The sequence below is a fragment of the Rousettus aegyptiacus genome, unplaced genomic scaffold (genome assembly GCF_014176215.1).
Source record: "Rousettus aegyptiacus isolate mRouAeg1 unplaced genomic scaffold, mRouAeg1.p scaffold_m13_p_3, whole genome shotgun sequence".
Lineage (NCBI taxonomy): Eukaryota > Metazoa > Chordata > Mammalia > Chiroptera > Pteropodidae > Rousettus > Rousettus aegyptiacus.
The window spans coordinates 158,879,437-158,898,990 of NW_023416306.1; the positions used below are offsets into that span (position 1 = coordinate 158,879,437).

General features: G+C 33.4%; 1 long non-coding RNA gene across 1 annotated transcript; it reads left to right on the top strand.

The window, feature by feature from the left end:
* The first annotated feature begins 10,716 nt into the window (after positions 1-10,716).
* LOC118615050 lies at positions 10,717-19,353 on the top strand. The gene is made up of 3 exons (XR_004956317.1): positions 10,717-11,150; positions 11,515-11,556; positions 15,634-19,353. It is a non-coding gene; the product is annotated as an uncharacterized LOC118615050 (long non-coding RNA).
* The last annotated feature ends 201 nt before the right edge of the window (positions 19,354-19,554 follow it).

Sequence of the window (19,554 nt, forward strand, 5' to 3'; positions counted from 1 at the left end):
ATGTCAATCCCAAGCATTAAGGACATTGAAACAGAAGCATCATTGGGCATCTTAACAGTGAAAGAAAATTTATGGAGCCCCAGCCAATTTTCTTTGTGGGACCATTTAGGTCTACAAGTTCAAAAGATAAGGGCTTCTATCACCTCACACTTGCCCTCAAAAATCTATCCAGGTAGTTTTATTGCACTGTAGATATAAGGTGGTGAATTACTGGGATCAAGAGGTCTTATATTTCAAGCTATGTAATTCAAAATGGAATTTCAAAATGGAAAGTCTTGTGGACTATTACCTGAAATTCATTGATGAGCTATAGGTAGTCATTATAAGGATACATTCATCATTTTTAGTCATCAAGTGAATGATAACTACCATATGTGCTATGTAATAGAAAAAAGCGGATAGTAGATATAAAGAAACAATCCTATACATTCCAGAACTCAAACACAAGAAAATACACAAGTACCATTCAAAGTTCAGTTCAATGATAATACAAGATGCCCTGGAATACACAGACAGGTTACTGAAGCAGAGAAGTAAAGAAAAGGATGAAGGGGCTTTGTAAGCCTCTGATATTCTGATGTTCATTGTATGCAGTATATAAATTGAAACCTACCCTCAAAGCTTTGTTCATAATTATCTTTCTTCTCTGATCCCAGAGCAATTATCTATAGCTTCCATGAAGCATTTTTATTATGTTATCTTTTCATGTATATTATTCTGTCATCCCCATTACATGGAGAGCCTTTTGAAGGCAGAGATCTGCTTCCCCAGGCCTCACCAGCTGTGAGTACAAATGAGTTCACAAAGGCAACAAATTTCACAGTGCCCCACTTGTGTAGTGGCAGAGAACTTGGTGCATAATTCAAATTCTCAAATGGTGTCTTCTGAGTGTTTTGGGAGATTTTTGAAAAAAGTTCACAGTCAATTTTCTCGCTCCCACCCTCTGCCAGCACTCTGTCCCCTGCTGCAACTGTTCTGCAGCATTCCTCCACCCCTGGGGTACCTGCCTGCCAACGACACACCAGTGCCAAGGGTGGCATCTCTTAACATTGCCCACACTGAGTAGATCGTGCTCCCTTTGCCTGTTGGGGACCGATGCTACTCTGGTTGTTGTCCTTGTGTCTCAGACTCAAGTGAGAGTTCCAGATCTTGGCATCCAGTCTTCAAATGCTTAGTTCTTGAGGAGGGCCTGGAAATTTATTTACATCATGCTTCCTTCTTCTAGTCCCTGCTTATTCCTCAAAATTATAACCACCACTGAATCTAACTGCTTCCCTCTGTCCTGTAAATCAGTTCATGCAAATTGACACTTGGAGGCCACTCAGTGCACGAGTTTATTAAGTTCACTCCTTGGGTTCAGCCTGGGTACCTGTTCCATTAGCTTCACACTACTCATGTCATCTATATATAATCTACTCTTAATCAAGAGAAGTGTTTACTAATTGCTTCATATCCACACCCAATATGAAACGGCACCACCTAATATCACGCAGTGGGGAAAAAAATAGAAAGACTTTTTTCTATACTTGGAAAATAAACCAAATCTATGTGAATAAATTACATGAAGAAAAAAAAATGCAACCCATTGCCGCAAGACTAACAATATGGCAGTAATATGTGTCTGCCAATCTACATCTTCACAAATTAATTTTTCATCTCTGGATTTATTGCCACACTTCTGCTGAGAGTATAGTTACAACTCAATTGAGGTTCTTTTATACTCATTTCTCATGCTACAACATAAATATTTTTATCTCCAAAGTTTTCTCAATGCATGTATTATTAGAAATGACAGAGTTTCTCTCATAGTTGACTATATGGAATCAAAAGACTTAGCATTCTTAAAAGTACAGGGTACCTGAGGGAGGTTCACGTAAAATCATAAGAATACATTAAATATTATCAAACAGACACGATGAGTGTGTCAGTCTTTAGTGCTTTATAAATGAATATGGTTCCATCTCCTGCTTTGGGTTTCTCTAAAATAACTATTGACACTTCACTAAAAAGTTTGCATTAACTATTGATATTGATTTAAATGAGAAATAGTATATTGCCTCTCATTTACTGAGGGACTTGGCATTTGCACATGAGTTTGTTGAAAATAATATCATAGTAACAATAAGAATAATGCTTAGTGTAAAATAATGTATGATAATTCTTGTACAATATTTGTGCACATAACTGAATATTACTAGAGAGCATGACAGATTAAATAACTGATTTTGTTTTTTCATGATGATGTCAGAAGTAAATAAGGACATAAGAAACATATAAGACTTCTTAAGGCCTATCTTAAAATTTAGTATGGTCATTTCTTTCTCATCCTGTGGGCCAACACAAGGATGTGTTGAGCCCAGAAAAAAGTGATGTAGCTGAGCCCAGAAACGAGTGATGCAGAAGTATACTCTCATGGTGAAGGCTTGGCAAATGTATGGAAGAAGGGAAGAATGGAGAATGTAGAACAGTATATCAGTCAATCACATTACAATTTCATTTAATGTTTTTTTTTTTCATTCTAGTCTGATTTTCTGATGAACAAACATGATTAGAAAACTCAGTGTTTTATTCATAGTCATTCTTAATAGTGAGGAAAAATACCTATTGTAATGATTCAAGTGTAATATCAGATCCACTGATGGGCTATATGGAACCTCTGAAAGACTGTAAACACAATTGCAATCCTAAGTCCTTCTATTTGATTTATTTTTTTATGTTTTTACTGGAGTGTGACCACAACTCTAAAAACTTTTTAAATACTGTTAAGAAGCATGTACCCGCAAGCCATCTAGTAGGTTATTAAAGATTACTAAAACTAGACCTTCCAAAACAACTTGGGCATGGTTCAAGTTTACCGAGAGTTTTAAGTTCAATGTTATAAGAAGTCTGACTGTCATACCACATGAAATAGCCTGTGACAGTCCTGACACATGTTGCCAAGGAAAAATAAGAATCCTCACAATTCGGGGCAAGGATACTTTGACATCAGTACTGTTTTGAGCTAAAAATGATTTCGAATTGTTGCTTTCCTTGCTTTTCGATGCTAAATAACTTGATTTATCTTAACCATCATTAATTTTGTTTGTTGCGTACCTATTATTAATAAACTTTTTGCATCAATATATTTAAGACTCATTAAAGTCTTAATTTTAAAGCACTTAGATGTTCAAGCAATGATCACTCATAATTTTCTTTTTATTGTAATTTACATAGTTCACACACATATGTACATGTGCGTGGGCACATGCACATGCATACACACACACACACACACCAGAAAATAAGGTGCAAAATGGCAATTTTCATGATATAGTAACTTTTCTGTTGGAAAGTAGGAGTGGATTGATTAGAATAGGTTACCATAGAATTTTCTGTGCCGCATAGTGCGTTGTGGTTTGAGAGAAATTATTCTAGATCGAAGTACATGATATGATCAGGACTAAATCGGGGAAGGTTGTAATTGAAGCTCAGTATTTGAAACTGCCTTCAATCTCTCAGTAAAGTGGTCCTAATTTGACCTCAATAGTCTCATATACTATTGGCAGCATTTCTGTTTACATATTTAATATTCTAATAACCTGACAACCTGACAAAGTGTAACATAAAGTATGTTATTTGTACAATTACTGAATTATGAGTGAAAATCCAATTATTTGGTCAATTGTCCAGATGTTTCTAATCACACGGATGCATCTAGACACATAGATATCTGGTATAAGTGGTCGAATTTTTCACTTTGATCCACATGATTATTGAGAGTCATAAATACTGGGAGGCCTGGTCCATTGGTATCTAGTAGTATTCCCTCTGTTTCTTGATGATTCACGTCCTTCTCAAACCCTCAATATATGTGATCCCACCAGTGCTTCAAACTTAGGCCTGAAGTTCAGGATCTCAACATCTAAATTATGTCAGATGAGAATGAGGCTCCTTGATTAAAATTTCATCTATTTCAAAAAACATTTGAACTAAGTGGACAGGTTATCTTTCTCACATCCACAAAATATTTGGTGGTAAGACAAGGGAACAATATATGCAATAGACACTGTCACACAAATGTTTGTTTCAAAGTCAGGTGAAGGGAGACTGGAGACATAGCACTCAGTAATTCACAAATATTCTGAATTACTGAATTAGCAATTCTGAAAGCCAATGAAGCACATAGTACCATGCCCACCCTTTGCTCTGGAGTGGGGGATTTAAGTCGGTTGGGACCCATTTCTGTTTTCACTTTACCTAGCATGGTCCTTATTATTACTTGATTTTATAATATGGAACATTGTCTTTTAGGGACTAGTTTTCTTCCGTCTACTCCCTCACATTAGAAGTTTTGGAATCCAGATTGTGTGTGTGTGTGTGTGTGTGTGTGTGTGTGTGTTGCATTTTATACTATCTCTGTCCCTTTTAGACTAAATTTGTAATGCCTTTAAAAACTTTGAGGACCTTTCATGATTTAAATTACAATCATTACTTTATTAGACAAAAGCCATCTCCAGCAATCTCTCCAAAATAGGCCCAACTCCACTTGAAGCCATGGAACAATAAATATACTTAGTACTTCCAGAAGTTCTGTTTTCTAGGGGAGAATATCTATAAGCCATGCCTTTAAGATCATTAGAAGCCCCCTTTTCTGTCCAAGAGGGTCTGAGAAGCTTTGCCTTACATTCTTTTGATGTCTTTTCAAAGGGTGCTATAGCCACATCTTCCACTTGATTGTACTCCTAAGTCCACATTTGATTTTTATCCTGGAATTGATTTTTGCCTGAGACCATTTCTGTTTTGAGAACCTTTTGCTAGATGCAGATGCTATGACTGAAATGTTTTCCAACTCAACACTTTTAGATTGAAAATGTTTCCTGTTTGAAAATGAAACAGTTCCTTCTTTAGTTCATCACTGTCAATAACTGGTACACAGCAAATAGAAGCCAATATGCACTTGCAGCATCCTTCCTGGAAACCTCCTTAGCAAAAATTCTCAAGCTTATTAGGAACATTTTCTAATTACTATTGGTGGCAGCTTCTCTAATTATCTTTCCAGTAAGAATTTCGATTCTCTTTCTTCAGCCTCAAGTGAGGTTTCCTTATTACTTTCTTAGCCTCCAATAATACTTTCTTCGGACTCCTTTGGTCTTCTCATTGGCTGCTTCCAAAGTCAAATCACAGTTTTAGGTTTTGTTTTGTCAACTCTCTATTGCCAAATTTTACTTTAATTATGTATTGGTACACATCAAACCACTTCCAAATCAGTGGTTTAAAATCACATCACTCACTTTATTCACAATTCTTCAGTCTAGGTCAGGCCCAGCTAGACAGTTCTTCTGATGTTCTTGCCAGTGTCAGTTCATGTAGCTGCATTCAGCTGCCAGGTCTCCCAGGTCTGGGCTTAATTGGAACACTAGGATGGCTAGGTCTCTCTCTGTGTCTCCCTCTCCCTCTCCCTCTTTCCTTCTCTCTACTTGCCCTCCGCCATCCTCTTCTTAGGTGTGTATAGTTTCAGGAACTCTACCTCTTCATGTCTCTTCTCCATATGACCTCTTCATTTGGTCTTTCTAAGAGGGTAGCCATAAATCATACATGGAGACTCAATGACTCAACATCTAACACCAAAATAGAGGCTTCCAGGCATTTGTTCAGTTCAATCCTGGAACTGCAGAACATTATTTCTGTTATATTTGACACAAAATGAGTCTCAATATCAGTCCATATTGAAGAGGAATATGAATCTTAGGAAGCAAGCTTCACTGTGGGCCACCCACGTCAGAGAATGTCATACATCTAAACAAAACATTCTTGTTCCTCAAAGTTTAAGCTACTTTTCTAAAATCTTATAAAAATTTTATGTGTTCTTAGCCATAGAGAAATCTACTGTTCGATGGTTTTTAATTATCCTCTTAGGGAACTTGAGGCTTTTGGACCACCTATAGTTCAACTAGAGAATAGATACATGAGATGCCCCTTAAATTGTCAAAATAGAGCCTTAGAAGTCTAATATGCATGACACTGAGAGCTGCTTTGGGGGCGTGATAACCAAGGACTACAGGGATGAATTATCCTTTTAACATCCAGAGAGCTAAGAACAACAGCTGCTCATGCATTCCTCCTGAATAAATATTGGTCATTTCACCCATATGTACGTGTGTGTATGGATGTGTGTTGGGGAGCGTAATTAATAATAATTACAAAATAGAGGAGCAGAACAGAGATGGAAAGAGAAAGAAGAGCAGGCAAGAAGCCCAGAGTCATAACATAAATCTATTATGAATCCAATAGCTCTCTTTTTCTACCCTACCTTACCTAACTTTACCCCTACCTTGGCTTCCAGGCCATGGTTGATAGATTTAATGATGCACATGGGACTCAGTCTGGGCAAATCACAGTCTTTTATTAAGTTGTTTTGTGTCATAATTGTTTGGTTCAAAATTGAACACCTGACTTGAGTGGGTCAATCAGAAAAATTGCCTCAAAATTTTAGAACTGAAAAAAGGAAAAAAGTAACCAGAACTCAGGGTGAAGTAGTATTCTGGAGATCTTAGACTTTCCTCTGTGTGAGCTGGAGAAAGTTAATTGCAGAGAAAGAAAAAGGTGCTAGCAGACAAAACGCACATGTCGATACCTTTTGATTCTTTTGTGTTACTTGTTCTAGAGTTTTCTTCAACTTCTTGGGTCCCTTGAAATTGCTCACTTACATTTTTGCTTCAACTTAATCCAGGCTGATTTTCTGATATTTGCAACAAGTGGAAGATATAATCGGTTTCTAAGAAAATTAGTTTTTTTTCTAATTTATCAATTTTAGAAATTATATAATAATTTCTTTCTATGAAAGATAAAGATGTTAATCCTCTTAAATTTCCCTTCCCTATTTTTTTTCCCTTCACAAATCAACTTTAGAACATTTGTCATTATGCTTATATTGTTAATCATCTTATTATTTACTTTCTGGCTTCCACTTTGTCAAAGGTGCATTAGGTCTATGTTCGAATGGATTTCCTGCCCGCTGTCAATTATAGTTTACTCAGACCTGAGGTTTTTTGTTTGTTTGTTTTTCCTCATTCACAGCTTTTCTTTCTGGCTTCATCATCAAATAATTTTTGCAGACTTACTCAGTGTTTGTTAGAGTGGATTAAAGCTGTGCGGATTAAAGGGAAGACATGGAGAAATAATTTAGGAAGCTCTAGAAATTACTTAGGCATAAGAAATTCAAGGAAAGAGGTAGGATGAGTCTAATTTTGAAGTATTTTTAATACTTTCTTAAGTGCAGATCATTATATATATTAAGATTCAAAGGGAATTAACCAACCATTCTGGCCAAAATCATTGCTTTGATAGACAAATTGAAAAGATAGTCTAGATACACTGTGTAAGACAGGCTGCTTTGGACTTTAGATATGTTCTCTTTAGATATAGTTATCACACCAGTAGTCTTCTCTAAAGAGACCTATCTACACCAGAGAAGGTCACCTGAGTGTATCATTGAGAAAGATTCAGAAGAATGGACACACACACACACACACACTTTCACATGGAACACACGAAATCTAGGTAAGGAGTTATATTGTTTTCTTTTTCTTTCTTTCTTTCTTTCTTTCTTTCTTTCTTTCTTTCTTTCTTTCTTTCTTTCTTTCTTTCTTTTTCTTTCTTTCTTTCTTTTTAATGAACTAATTTCTTTTCACAGTTGATTATAAATCAGGACTATTATCAGGATTGAGGCTCTGAATTCAGGTTGGGATGCTCCAAATCATGAAATTAAATTTACATCTCAGGATTTTCTGACCCAATTTACTCTCAGCTTATCAGGATTAAAAAATTTATTTGCTAATTAAAAAGAGAAGAAGAAAAAGAAGCTCAGAGTCAAAAGAACCTGCAAACAAGTTTCATTTATCTATAAAAATGTTCTAATTTTGAGACTCTTAAAGCACTTTTAAACAATATTATATTCAATTTTAAAGATGATGACAGATGGAAATGATATAAACTATTTAAAAATATCATCTATTTCTTCTGCCAAATGAGCTAAACTGTAGCTTATTTTTATAAATAAAGTTTTATTGGAATAAGGTCACATTCGTTTTCCTGTTTTCTATGGCAGCTTTCATGTTACAATGGCAGAGTTCAGTACTTGCAACACAACCATATGGCCCACAAAGCTGAAATATTTGCTATCTTGCCCTTTACAGAAAAAAAAAAAAAATTGCTGACTCTAATCTAGACAAACTCCTGAAAGAAAAAAAGGTCACCCAGGATAACCTCACTTATCGAACCACCTCATGCAGCTCAGATAACTAACATGCAGCTCTATTTCTATATAGTCTTTGTTATCTAGCTAGAAAGTAAATAATAAACTGTTCCAAAAAAGTATACCGCTTGGACATTTGGACATTTAGTCTTTAACTCAATAAAACAAATAGAAAAGGACATTCATAAATATTCTGGGTAATAGAATGTTTCAATATGTAATTTTATTTAGAAATCATAAAAGAAGATTATATTATAGGGACATAGCTTTAAAATAGCTAATGCTAAACTTCATTGGCAAATTAATGAATAAAGTTAACTGAAAATCTGTTTCAAAACCTAATTTGTTTCTTATTTTCCAATGTTAGAAAAGAATTTTAAGACAGATTTTACCAAATTAAAAATTTTTTTCTTAATACCAGCTTAGGGAAATATTGATTGGTAAACATTAATTGCTAAATTCGTGGAATGTACATATGAATAAATAATCAGTTCTATCCTGATTTATGTTCCGTCTCAATCTGGTTTATTATTGAAATATAAATATAACATTTGCAGAGATAAATAGTACATTTAGTATTTCCAACTTGATAAAAAATGTTTACAATATAAATTCAAATACATATAAATGAGTATATTTAATGCGATAATTATAAGGTGAAAATATTTAAGGTGAAAATGTACATAAATAGTAAATGTATTACTCTTTTAACTATTACACCAAACTGCTGTTCCAGGCACTGTCCACATATAAGACACTACCCAGAAAAAGTTATGGCTTTGTAGAACTTACTAGTACGGGGAAAAAAAATATTTTAGCATATCAAAGGAATATTTAGTATTCTTATTAATTACCCAAATAATGATTTGTTCTAATATCTTTATAGAGTTACATTCTTATATTTCATTTATCATACTTGATATAAATCAGGGAGGCCAGGCAACAAATATTCTTAATAATGTGTAACATTATCTTCAGTCTTAATAACAACATATACAGTTTAACAATAATATTTTAAACAAGTCACATTTGTTTACTTCCTGTAAAAAGTACATTGAGAATATATGGTAGCTGTACTTTTATGTAGAATCATATTAACTTTGTTGAAGTAAATAATAATTGTTATAGATAAATTTTTAAATAATCCTCTTATAATGAGAAAGGGATATATCTATACAGTGATTTAATAGGTAAAGAAGGTATTGAATAGATTTCCGTACCTGCCAATTTTCTCACATTGCATAGATATTTGTGGTTTTATCAAGGTATATATAATTTAAGTTAATACCATTTTGAACTGATATGCACAATTTTTTTCTGTCTCTTCCTTTTATACTGAAATGCAATATACGTTATAAGCCCCTTATGAAGTTTTTCTTAATGACCTCTCTTCTCTAAATTTTTTATGACAAGCATTATCCACTGCTCTCACTGCTTAGTCACCAATATTTGTTTCCTCTTCCAATTATGACAAACAATCATGGGACTTCTTAAATTGCTCAATTGTCCAAGAAGCAAATTTCTGTGCTTAACTATTTGGCAATAATTGAGTGCAGATAAGTGCTTCATATCTCCAAATATACTAATGAACTAAATAAAGATAAATTAGTTAATTAAAATAATTTTAAAGGTACTTAGATACCATGCTGAGGACATACTTTAGGAATACTAATGTGAAGTTATCAGTACTTCAGAAATAAAATGTAGAACAAAACAGTGCAATATTCTAGGAGACACTTTAAGGCATTCATACCACGAGAATTTAGTTATCAAGCACAGAAGAGATGAAGAAGTAAATAAAATAAATTTTCACTAAGGTGATATTTCCTGATACTCCTTAGTGAGATTCACAGTAAGCAGCACCACTTGTTTTTCTAGCTGATATGAGTTTTTCTTCAATTAATCAGAGCCAAGAGACACATGTCCGTACGTCTTAGGGTACAGGTTATAAGATTCCCAACATTCTAGCTTAAAGGGGAAGCATTTCTTAGAAATGTGCAAGTAAATTTTTAAACGGCTTCACATTCTTCATTTTATTCCCAGTTCTATTGACCTTTGTTTGTCATACCAACATATCTATCCTCTTTTTTCATACAAGTGCAAGTATTCGTTAGTGCTTCGAGATATGTTAGCATAGTACAACCTCAGTTTCAACTTTTACCTATCCACACAACCCTCTGAGTAACATAATCTAGATAGCTGGTTGCCTTTTATGACCTTTGTCTTCACTCATATAGAATCACAGTTTACCAGGTTCTATTAAAAATTTATTTTGAAATATTCTGTAAAAACTCAGATGAATAGTTTAAGAAATAAAACATTATAAATAAAGTTAGTGTTTCTTATGTACCCTCCCCAATATATTCCCTTTCCCCAAGGTAACTATACTTTTGAATTTGGAATTTATCATTTCCATGGAGTTTTTTTTATATTTTTATTACATATGCATTTTCTTCAATATTGTTTGGTTTGCACTGCATGTATTTGAATTTTATAGAAGTTGTTTCTTATCAATCTTATCTTTTTTCAACTTGCTCTTCTTTTACCCAATATCAAGACTAATGCATACCAATACATGTGACAAAACTGCCTTGTTATTATTTTTTTAAATCTGTTTATTGAGGGGAGGGATCACATAGCTAGAATCTATTTTCCAGACCTCTTTATAGATAAGTGCAGCCATATGACTGAGTTCTATATAATGAAATGTGAATGAAAGTGATGGGATATTTCTTGCTCTAAGGTTTTAACTAACAAGTGTACTCCTTGACATTTTTCCATTCTTGCTTTCAAGATGAAGATGTTGACAATTTACTAGATGATAATGGAACTACAAGATGAAAAAAGCCTAGCCCCTATAAAGTAGCACTTGGAGAGAAGCTGATAGCCAATGAGAAATACCTGATTTAGATGATTTGTAAGTAGATAAATTTCTACTATATTTGAGCTATAATACATAGCTAGTGTCCTGGCTAACACAATACTTATAACTCTAATGCATTCATTTTATTACTCTATTTAAAGTACAAATGTACCAAATTTATTGTTTATTCTGTTAGTACACACTTTCCTCCTAATTTTTCATGCTTATGAATAATTCTGCAATGAATAATGTCATACCCTTGTTCTTGGACACAAGTTTAAAATTTTTATTATGATGTATACATATGAGTGGATTATTGGTTGAAGCTAAACCCTACTGCATCTTCAAATCTGTGTCAAAGTTGATCTCCATAGTGTTACAACACCTTAAATCTCACTGGCTGTTTTTAACTTTCCAGGAATGTTATGGACTCTGAACAGGCCCAAGTTTCTCTTTTGAGGTATAGAGCTTAATTTTTATAACTTAGTACTATCGTTAAAGCTTCATTAATTGTGGAGTGAGGTAGAGAGGAAACATCATTGATTGATAAATTATTATTTGCCCACCATTTATTTTTGTTAGATCATCTAGTAATGTCATAAATTCTGGAAGGAGATCAGAAAATTATAAAAGATTTATCTCAAAATTTAAAAAAAAGGAAGGAAGGAAGGAAGGAAGGAAGGAAGGAAGGGAGGGAGGGAGGGAGGGAGGGAGGGAGAGAGAGAGAGAGAAAGAGAGAGAGAAAGAAAGAAAGAAAGAAAGAAAGAAAGAAAGAAAGAAAGAAAGAAAGAAAGAAAGAAAGAAAGAAAGAAAGAACGAACAAAAGAAAAAAAGATAAGATGGTTAGTCAGAGATTACACATAGAATAATGGACAAAGCAAATCATATATATATATAAATATTTGCTATATATGATAATTATATATATAATTTATATAACTAAAAAACAACATAGGCCCATTATCCCAATCAATCATTGTCGGTAGGGGTCTATTGTACATTTACTATTCCAAAGTTTTGTGTTTTTATAAGTATTTCAAGAGGAAAAAAATAATTAACATAAGAATTTATCAATTTAAATTGATAAATTGAATACTTATGTGTAGTACTCAAAAAAGAATAGAAACATATTTTTAACTACAAAACTATAAAAAAATCCATTTAATAGGTCATTGTCAGCATTTTAAAAGAAGTAAATAAGAAGAAAAAAAATCAGAAAGTAATACACATACTCAGTAAATATTGTTATAGAAAACATTTGTTTCAGAATTACCATAAAGGGAAAGCTTAACAGATTTGATTGCAGTAAGTTAAAATCTTTCTCCAGAGGAACTGATAATCAAAACTAAGTAAAAAAACACAGAAGAAAATTAGAAGAAATTGACATGTTTCTGAGAGACACATATTACTGGTAGTAATGTATTAATTATTTCCATCAATTGATAAGGAAATGATAAATTGCAAAATAAAAATAGGCAGAATATAAATGGGTTATTAACAGGAGAAGAGACAGTCAAATTTCAGTTGAACAAATAAAAATATCTTAATCTCACCTATAGATTTAAAATAATAAAAAAATAAACAATTTACTATGCTATTTTTTTCATTCAAATTAATAGTTTTTTAAAGTATATATTTTCAGGAAAAATGGAAAAATAAAATTTCTCATAAATTAATTGAAATTGTTCAGATGACTTTTGGTAGGTTACACAAGAGTTTCTTTAATAATGGTTACATTTTGTAAGTAAGACTAGTGTGATCTTTTGAGAAAGATATTTTTATCATGTACTCTTTGTTCTGTGTATTATTTTTATCATGTGCAAGTATAAATTTTTGGATTTGGTATTTTGATTCTTGATTTTTATTTAATTAATAGTAAAAAATGAAGTGCATTAATTTATTATTGCTGCATAACAAATTATTACAAGTATAATAGCATAAAACAACACATTTATCATATAAAAGTTTTTATAAATTAGAATTTTACACACAACTTAACTGGATCCTTTGCTTTGTCTTACAAGGCTATAATCAAGAAAATGATTGGGCTATATTCTCATAGGGAGGCTCACTTAGAGAAAAATCTTTTCTCAAGCTCTATCTGGTTGTTGGTAGAATTTTCTTAAGGTGATAGAATTAAAGGCCCTGATTTCTTGCTGGCTGTTGATTGGAAACCAGCTATCCCTATCTTTTAGAGGCCATTCACATTTTCTTGCCAGCTGGGTTTCTTCAAGATGGTTGCTTACCTTATCAAGCCATAAAGGAGAATGGTCTAGGTTGAGTTTAAGAGTCTTTAGAGAGATTGCTAGCAAGATAAAATTTTACATAATGTGATCACAGGAGTAACATCTAATCACCTTTGCCATATTTCACTGGTTAGAAGGTCACAGGTTTCATCTACATTTAATGGGGAGGGAAATAATACCAGAAATAATACCAAATATTTGGAGACTATTCATCAGATATTCTTTAAAAATTTGAAAAAATTGTTGTTTCTCTTTTGATCAACTACATAATTTTCAGATGCTACAGAAAGGCAAATTTAGATTTTTTTAATTAAAGTTGTTCTGAGATAAATTTCAATTCATAGGAGATATAACTCAGAGAAGTTAAGTAAATAACTTTTGCAAATAACACTTGCTATGTGAACACACATATCAATAAAAATAATTACCAGATTCTATTGACCTTTAAACAAAGATTGCAGTGAGTAATTTAAGAAAACATTTGAAATATTTGCATTCCTCAGAGTATTACCTTTTTTCTGGTTCTCAGTGTTAATAGGCCAAACCAATAAAGCTTCTGTATCAGTGTGTACAAAGGGGCACAGTGATAATTTGATTGATAAGCAGTAACAGCTTACTTCTCCTCAGAAAAACAATATTAGACTTTATTTGTAGAAGATTTAAGACAATAAACTCACTTCATAAGGTGTCAGTGTTAATCCATTAATGATAAAAGGAATTTTCCAACAAAAATTCTGACAAGGATAAAACAGGTTTCTTGAAGAATAGAAATTTTGTCATGAGTTGTTTGTTTGTTTGTCAGTATATGGTCTTCACAAAGAGTAAAATATAGGAATATAAAAAGCAACTTTTTTTGGTTGTGAAGCATTCAAATAGCCCTTTAATTATCCAGTCTCTTTTGGGCACTGTTGAAATTCTCTTAGCCTTTTTTCTTCTTCTCTAGCAGATTTAAAATAACCATTATCTTCATCCACTTAAATGTATGTTAAATGAGATTTCGATGCTGTCATTATTAAGAGTGACCTCCATTCTCCATGACTAAAGGAGAATATTACACTCTTTTGTTGCAAGGTATCTATCAAAGGTCCTTATGGCTTTCTTTCGAAATATTTGACAGTCAAGTTTTATATCCCCAACTTTTATACTGTTGAACTATTTTATTTATGTTGCATTGAAATTTTTAGAGGAAATTATGTTTATTCTAATGTCACAGATTAAAATTTAAATGATACATGGAAGGAAGGGTGGAAAATAACCCTATGTGGTGAACTTGTTGGTTTTATTTCCCACTACCAACCTCAATCCAGCCCTCTCCCTGTCCCTTTCACTCTTGAGGCTCACACTTTGTTACTCTTCCTTCAGGAATGAATGTCATAAGGTATTGCGATTATATCCATGGAACCTTGGCACTCTCATACCAGCTGGTTCTAAATCTTGGCTTCCTGCCTAGACAGATGATTCCTACCAGGAGGCTGACATGACATATAGAGGACATACGGAATATTATGTTTACATATATGGACAATACAAGTAGCTTCCTGTCTTACAAATGTCACTCTAAATAATTCATGTTTACATTTTATTGAAATCTTCTAGCCAGATTCTAGCCAGAATGATATAATATGTGCATTTAATAAAAGGGTAAATAATAGCAATGATAAAACTTTTTGCGTGTGCACTAAATGCCACATCGTAGATGCCGGGCCTGGGTACTTGTCAGCTATAGAGATGCTGTGCAGTCTGATAAGAACATGGGTTTCTGTGTCAGACTTCTTTCTTATCTTGGCTTTACCACACTTTCTAGCAGCGTCAGTATGTGCAAATGACTTAACGACACTCTACTTTGAGTTTGCTCAGTTGTAAGATAGAAATGATAATTTATCTATTGGTGACTATATTAGAACATTAAATGAGTTAATATATGTAAAGTGCTTTAAAAAGATACATGGTAGTCTACAGCCATGCCACCCTGAACAAGCCCAATTTCATCTGATCTCGGAAGCTAAGCAGGGTCGGACTTGGTTGGTCTTTGGATGGAGGACCACTAAGAAGACCATGTGCTATAGGTGTTAAAAATAAAAAATAAAAAAATAAAGGATTGTAAACTGACAAGATTCTTGTAATCTGTGAGGTCAACCAAGGGTTGCCTTGCCGAAAAAAAAATATATACATGGTGATAATAAGTATTCTATAAATGTTCACGAATATTCCTATCTAACTTTTCCTCACTTTATAAATGAGCAATTTGAGAAGCAGAAAGTTTAGGTGACTTTTTCTTGTTTTCACAACAGGATGGGTCTAAGTAGCTGAACACTGAATGCTGGCCTTCTAATTCAGTTCAGCACACTCTTCCTCACCCTGATTTACTTGGGTAAGTCATTTAAAATAGTAATTTAATAGCAATTTGGAAGATAAAACAGCGTTTCCCAACCCAACCCTAGTCGTAATATAATGGACATGAGCTGGTCGTTGCTGTGTAGAGATCAGGTGTGAATCCTGTGTCATCGGGTTTCTCCTACTGGGTAGAAGAAATAAGTAACAATAACTAGCTCTGTGACACTATGCCTATGATCTAATCTTGTGTTCTTTCAAATATAACTGTTTTCGATTGTGTAATTTTCTATTTTTTAATCGTTAGAAAACTGAGATAATGCATTTTGTTAGATAAATATTGCACTGAACAAGTTAAATAAGCTAGGAAATTTTATTCAAGACTATTGCAATAGGGAAGAGAGAACTTAATGCAATTCAGGACATGCTATCCCCTTAAATGGCTTCTTGACATACTATTTTAGGCTGAAGGAGTTTGAAAAAAATGGCAGGAAGTTCACTCTTCTCTCTTCTTTCCCTCACCCTTCTTCCCTGAAACTACATAAAATCCTCATGAGAGAATTGCCCTTCTATCCTTCTCTCCAAAGACAAGGGAACTCCAAGAAGAATCCCAACAAGTAGGTCTTACTGTTTCCCTATTTTACTACTTTTACCTTATACTCCTTAACTTGTCATATCCCTCTACAACTTTTTGCTCTCATCAAACTTAGTGTAAAAATACATAAGTCTAACTCTTTCTTTGGGTCTTTATTTCCTTATAAAGTCTTCTGTGTCATGTAAAACTTGTATTAAATAGTTCATATGCTTTTCTCCTATCAATCTCTTTGTCAGTTAAATGTTCAGACCCAACTGTGACTATAAGAGGATGAACGAAGAATTTTCCTCCCCTACAAACTCAAATCTATTGAAACAAATGGTACTGAATTAAGTGCTGAGGTAAGCTAGTGGAAAAGTACTGGAGGACCTGAGGAGAGGTGATGTTTTTCCATGCCTTCTGTGTTTGCTAATTGGTGTTTATCTAAGTTAGGCTTCTACAGTCTCATAAAGACTAGAAGATAAGAGCACTATTTTTATTGATGATCGCATTTCAAAGAGATGGCTCACAGGTCCTTGAGAAAGACATTCTTGAATTGCAAAACAGGCAAAGACTGGGAGAAGATTTACTCTCAAAGGGCAAGAGAAAAACTTTATACTATGGCAAGTTTTCTAGAGTAAATGTTCTAAGATAAGGGAAGTCATAAATCTGTAGCCAGGAAGAAACCTATCTAAAGATATATAACTGAGAGGAAAATTAATACCATCTTTGTCGATATAAAGGACTTTATTATAAATTTACAATATGCCAATATCTATAATGCATACAAATAAACATTATTATTATTATTGTTATTATGACTTTGAGTAGGCTTGCTTCTCTTTGGTTATTTAATTTTAAATCATAAGTGAAATATTGCAGGAATGTAGACCAAGAAATGACAGATAGAAGTGACTTAGTCCAGTTGCCCCACTGTATAGTTGAGGAATTGATGACCTATTACAATCATTGCTAAATAAACATGTCCTCGAATAGAAATTTGACACAGACAACTTATGAAGAAAACACCTCCAAGGACTATAAAAAAAACAGTCATATTAGATAAAGGAAGAAAGCGGTTGGAATAAGTGAACTTGGAGGGTCATATTGGTGAAGTCATGTTTAAATATTAAGCTAGTATGAGTTGTTTGGTTGTACTTCTATATCCAAGTTGAGAGGCTTCAGATTAGTGGAAACTGATGTTTCAGAGGGAAAACAAGTTCTTGCACTCTGGTCTCTTCTCAATCCGACTGGTAGCCTGCTTAGAAAAGGTGGAGTCAAAGATATGGCGATAAATGTCCAACTGTCCTAAGTCCATTTAACTTCTGTGCAGAATAGAGAATAAAATGTTACAATGTCAATTTTTTTCACCAATTACTAGAAAACGGAGAATTTTAGTAGTTGCTTTTACTAAATAAATTGCAATAACTTCTGAGCCAAGAAAATGACAGTATATAAACATGCAAAATTCTTTTAATTTGAAATATTAATATTTAAATGTTTTTTCCATGCAACATTATTTTATTCTAAATAGACCTACTCTTCCTTTCCTTTTTCTATTCTTTGTATTTATCTTTTATTCTCAGTTGGAATGGGAATAGGATGAAGAACATAATTTTGGAGTTTCACAAGGAATTGTGCAAATTGCTGTACATTTGCCAATACAGCTTATCCTAAAAAAAATAAAATAAAATAAAAATAAAAATACCCCCAGTAGATTATGATCATTATTATTTTCATTTTACATTTAAATAAATGGCATACCATTGAAATTAGTGATATATCTATGACCTCACACACTATTCTGTCTTATGAGGCTTCCTCCCTGGTCCCATTTTATCTTCTCACCAATTTTCATAGCTTCTAGAGCAGCAATGTCTAAGAATGGGTATAACTAGTATATCAGTTTATCTTCTGGAAAGGTATATCAACAAAGTAGCCCATAAAAAGAGAAGTATTTTCTTAAATGAGTATTTTAATTAGCTACCTTGGATGAGAGGTAAGACCTCTAAGAAATTGCTTAGATAATGCAAGACAGTTGTGAGCTAATTCTTAAATTAAAGTGTAGCTACTTTCTTGTACACAGTGGGGTACTCAAGAGACTAAGTTGAATTGTTCAGAATATCACAAGAGATTAACGCCTGCAATAAGAAAGAGGGAGGACGGATGAGATGGCTGACAACCAGAGAGGGCCTTTGGAAGAATAGCAGTGACGTCTAAATGATGATTTGTTTTAATTTATTCTGTGCAGTATGGTTTGACTTCTCTTACCTATCTATTTTTCTTGGAAACATATTAATAAAATGGATGTGTTATTTTTTGGCATAGGATAAAGGACTGAGTGTGGCTGTGTTGGGGAGGTCCTCCAACGCCTGCATAAAACTCAGGAGGTATTCTTAGGACTCTATCATGTGTGTTTCATTTGCCTTTTTCTCAGTAAATAGTAAAAGAGAAAGGACAGATGTGTTCAAAGAGAAAACTCTAGCCAAGACTAGAGACATAGAAGCAGCATCTTTGTCTCTTGGTGAATTGTGCTACCTGGCAATAGTGGGTGGATGCACAGATGACTGTTCAAATGTGTATAGATACAAAGACTATCTTTGAGGAAGCCAGGTTTGAAACTTCTAGAAAGTCATATGCCTCTAAGTATCCCATGGCATCTCTCCTATGAGATGTCTAAGATGAGCGTCTCACTTGAGATGAGCCTGGATCTCCTATAAAACCCAATTGCTATTATTCATTGAATTTCACAGATGCATCTGAAGTTAATACCTTTGTCAAAATCTTTCTTTCACTCTTCACAAACTCCAAGCAGAACCAGAATCTGTATTTGATCTTTGACAGTGCAGTAATGACAACACTCTGGGATAGCAAGCTTTCCAGTCTTCAATTCAACAGGGCTTAAATCAACACATATTTATCAAATACCTACTATATGCCAGAATCATTGATTGAAGCTATGGAATACAAGGAATATGGGGATCGTTTTTTATTAATTGTGATATACTCGCTCTCCATATATCACTGTCTCGGCTCATGAGATTTTTTCAAGCTTGTTTATCTGTATTTCTGACTTTCTGATTCTTAGTTATCTTGAATTTTAATTATGTGCATACTCTTTGGAGGTATATATATATATATATATATATATATATATATATATATATATATATATAGTCTTGTCTTGATCATGATATAATCTTTCAATTCCTGTTAGTTTACACAGGTAAATCTATCTTTGTCATACTACGCTAACCAATGTGTAACCTCTATTCTAGCTAGTACCAGCTCCTTACGTGGCCTTGAC